Source organism: Euprymna scolopes, chromosome 46, assembly GCF_053919585.1.
Source record: "Euprymna scolopes isolate OS-2025 chromosome 46, ASM5391958v1, whole genome shotgun sequence".
Classification (NCBI taxonomy): Eukaryota; Metazoa; Mollusca; class Cephalopoda; order Sepiida; family Sepiolidae; genus Euprymna; species Euprymna scolopes.
The window spans coordinates 204400104-204405321 of NC_136527.1; positions in this window are offsets into that span (position 1 = coordinate 204400104).

Below are 5218 nucleotides of genomic sequence, written 5' to 3' on the forward strand. Positions count from 1 at the left end.
TTTTTTACGTAGAAGCTTAATTTTTGTTTAGAATTTTCCAGTCATTATTTTTCGGTCAGTGCATATTTTTATATTTAATTCCTGGTTTCCTTTTTTTCGATATATAAAAAAAAAGACGAAACCCTATAACGCAGATTTATAGTATAATAAATAAAAAATTCAGGTATTTCTTTAAGATATTAAAAAAAAAAATAACATTGCATATATTCGTCATTTCATAATCCGTGTAAATCCAAAAATGAAAAATCCCAGTTTTCATGTACGATAGCGTAAAGGCGCCCACATTAAAAAAAGGACGATGTTATATTCATATAGGGTCAATATGAAGCCACCCTCGAAAATTCCTTTAAAATTACGGCCAAATCTGTTCATTGCAATGTGGCCATAAAGTGGGTGACCATTTGACGTCACATCATTATAGAAAAGTGACCCCCCCCACTTTGTGACCATTTGTAACATTTTTATCTTGGGAACTACTAGTTTCGTTTGCTGTATATATAAATGGTTATTTCCGTTTTCAGCGCCTCCGAAAACCTTTAAAAGTGGAAAATTTGAAGGAATATAATCCAATATCGAGATACTGTTTTTTTACACTTATAGGCTTCCGTAGATAAGAAAGTGATCATTTTAACATCCGGTGTCTTTGCAACTTTCTTGAAAGACACGCGTTGTCGCGATATGTGTTGGAAAAATCCTTCCATTTAAAAAATACATGGATTATAATACATAAATATGAATAAATTCTCATACAGGAAGATTAAAAGAAAGCATATCTTACTCATTAACCAGGTAAGTTCTTTATTTTGCCGTTAAAATAATTATCGTAAAATTCAAGTAATGTTATTGTTCGACAATCCGTGTAATGTTAAGTGAAGAAATCGAAGGAAAACTAAATAACATTATTTATTTCTCTATTAAAGCTTTTATGATATTAAAATTTGGTCTTTGTTCGTTTTATTGAAATAAAATTTACGGGTTTAAATTACGTTTTCATATTATTAAAATCTGATAGAAAGATAGGTGTCTATTCAAAATGGCGACTCGGCTGAAAATTCCCCCAAAATTCTGATACTGCTACCGCACCACTTTTAAACATAAAAAAATATATTGCTTAAAATCCGAAAACGACATATTTGAAGAAAAGTTTTCAGCATAGTCGAAAACTTCAGAGTTGTCATTTTATGAGAAAATGTTAAGGGGGAAACCAAGTTAAAATTTACTGTTTAAATTTATAAAAATAATTCTACCGTTTAAAATTATAAAAACTTTGATTATATTGTTTAAGCTTTAAAATAAATAAATAAATACATTCTGTTTATATTCTTTTTTAAAAAGTGTTTATTTTTTCAACATAGTTATAAATTAAAAATGTTCTGTATATATTGTTTAAAATAAATAACAAGTGTTTATTCTTATAAACATTTGATTTCATATTTTTTATTTTTGAAAACTTCGACTTTGTTTGAAAATATCTACAAATAAAAAAGAAAAACGAAAATAGCAATGCAACAACACAAAAAAAAACAACAAATAAATGACCCTGAATTGAAGTTTAAAAATTCCAAAGTTTATTCCCAAAAGCAAATGTAAAAATGACCACATTACAAGGTTACAGAAATAATATAACGAACAAAGTTCAAATTCAATTGAAGTAAATACAAAAAAAAAAGGAAGAAATATAATTTGCAATGGAAACTCTAAATCGTTACAATAACAGAAGCTTGTTCTTGTAAGTGAATAAACATGAAATAGGATAGTCAAGGATTCGAACTTGCGAAGCTAGATTTGGAATAGAAAATTCCAATCATAAGTTAAAAAACGCTAGGTTTAGTTTTGGTGTCTTTAAAAAAACACCTAATATTTTTGCTGATGAGGAAACTTTGTTTCAAAAAAACTATATGTTAAAATTATTGTCCATGACTTAAGGCCTATCTCAATAACAACACCGTGACAAAACCAACAATTGTATTGACCCTCATTAAATGTTTGAAGTAAACTTTTTCGTTTGTCCTTGCTTCCATACGCTCATTTTCTAATGTACAAAAATACGTTTCACACTCATATAATGTTATAATGAATTTAGCCTGAGAGATATTATGGCGGTTACCATAATGTGATCCTTGTTGGGTAGGTCACCATTTCGGCGGGTCCCCCTTTTGGGGAGTCGTCGAAATTAATAAGACGGGAGTAGAAACCTACCTGGGAATAATAATAAATAAAGAAAGGAACTTCCAAACGAAACGGTTTTATATTCATTTCAGCGTACAAGTGGTATCGGGTTATAGAAAGTTCGTGATTTTCATTTATGTCCCCTGACTCTGGAACCACTCGCGTCTCCATCTTTTTGCTTCCAACACTTGTTGTATCTCCCTTTTTGTCTTTCCCACAAGAACTGTTCTCCGTCCTGATTGGTTACAACCTCTGGTCACATTTTTGAAGAAAGGAGGAAGGAAGGAAGGGAAGAGTAGAGAGAAAGAGACGTATAATGGAGAAATAGTAGTCTTGGCTTCACTACAATCTTTTGATAAACGAACCAAAAACCAATTCTCCATTCATTCACTCTTGTTAAGATGTACACATTCCAACAATCACTTTTTCGAATCTCTTCATCAATTTGATTTCTTTTTAAATAAGAGTATTTTATTAGAATATTCTGTGTCTATTGAATAAATGTTACATCATATTTACATATTTGCACCAACATTAATTTATTCAACAAAGATAATCAAACTTCTAAATATGTTAAGATATACACATTCCACAAATAACTTTTTCGAATCTCTTAATTTTATTTCTTTTAAATATGAGTGTTTGATTAAACTAAATATATTTGTTTTCCAGGAACATTGAGCGTTAAAATGTAAGACATTTATTTTTTTTTTACTTAGAATACAATACATACAAGTTCCAATTAGTTTAAATATTGTGGTGTGTACAAAACTTTACTAATAGATTTCAATCGTTACTTTTTTGTATCGTGTAACAATATCAAATATAATAATAATATCAAATATAATAACAATATCAAATATAATAACAATATCAAATATAATAACAATATCAAATATAATAACAATATCAAATATAATAACAATATCAAATATAATAACAATATCAAATAGAATAACAATATCAAATATAATAACAATATCAAATATAATAACAATATCAAATATAATAACAATATCAAATATAATAACAATATCGAATATAATAACAATATCAAATATAATAACAATATCAAATATAATAACAATATCAAATATAATAACAATATTAAATATAATAACAATATCAAATATAATAACAATATCAAATAGAATAACAATATCGAATATAATAACAATATCAAATATAATAACAATATCAAATGGAATAACAATATTAAATATAATAATAATATCAAATATAAAATTATATATATCAAATATCAAAAATAATAATAATATCAAATATAATAGCAATATCAAATATAATAGCAATATTAAATATAATAACAATATCAAATATAATAACAATATCAAATATAATAACAATATTAAATATAATAACAATATCAAATATAATAACAATATTAAATATAATAACAATATCAAATATAATAACAATATCAAATATAATAACAATATCAAATATAATAACAATATCAAATATAATAACAATATCGAATATAATAACAATATCAAATATAATAGCAATATCAAATATAATAACAATATTAAATATAATAACAATATCAAATATAATATCAAATATAATAACAATATTAAATATAATAACAATATTAAATATAATAACAATATTAAATATAATAACAATATCAAATATAATAACAATATTAAATATAATAACAATATCAAATATAATAGTAATATCAAATATAATAACAATATTAAATATAATAACAATATCAAATATAATAGCAATATCAAATATAATAACAATATTAAATATAACAATATCAAATAGAATAACAATATCAAATATAATAACAATATCAAATATAATAACAATATCAAATATAATAACAATATCAAATATAATAACAATATCAAATATAATAACAATAAAATAACAATCATTATTTATGAATTACTATTTAAATATATGAATAACAGGACACAATTATACGTGACTAAAATTATTTTCGTATGATTTGGATTCATCGGTCCTAGTAATTTGCAACTGTATTCTTCGGTGGCCCACACTGAGGATTGAATCTTCAACCCTCACGAGAATATCACTTTAAAAAAATACAATTGCGAATAACTTAGGATATCTATCTAGTCATGGCTGATGGATAAGGAGCACGCTATCCCTGTGGAGTAAATAAAGGGTTTAGCTCAAAATTCCTGAGTTTGACAGAAACGTTCCCGAGTTCGACAAAATAAACCTGAAGAAGGTCGAAGGTTACATCGATAGAAACGTTGTGAAAATCACACTCAAGATGAGAACAGTAGTCCGATGGATCCAAATAATACAAATAACCAATCCTCATCTAAAAAAAAAAATCCAGAAACGTCAAAAATTAATTTTATCATTTATCATTTGACTAACATTAAAAAAAACAAAAATTATTTATGCATTAATATTAAAATCTATGAATAACAAGACACAATTATACGTGAATAAACTAATTTTATTATCTGTTAACGTTTTCATCTGAAAATAGCAAAAATATGAACTCAGGAATTAAGAAAATTAAATTTCACAAAAAAACATAATTAGCATAATGTAAGGACAACATTTTGTTTATCGTTTGTGTCAAGGTGTCTAATGTTGCCATGTGGCCAATGAAAAATGCAACCTATAAGAAAAGACAGCTTTTATCAGTTGATGGATGGCATTTTTTTAAAGTGATATTTCAGATGTATGGATTCGATTAAAGTGTTTTATATATTCTCCTGAACATTATCCTTCGTCATCTAATGCTCAGGGTATTTACAAACAACATAATTTTCTAGGTATTCAATAGAGCAGATGGCTGACTTATTTTTCTCTTCTTGTTAACGACCTGGATTATGTTGTTAGCAAGTAATTAGCAAATTTATTGCAAGGCACAATTGATGGATGGCATTTTTAAGTAATATTTCCGATGTATGGATTCGATTAAAGTGTTTTATATATTCTCCTGAACATTATCCTTGGTCATCTAATGCTCAAGGGTTATATTTTAACACCAAGGTATTTACAAACAACATTCTTTCCTAGGTATTCA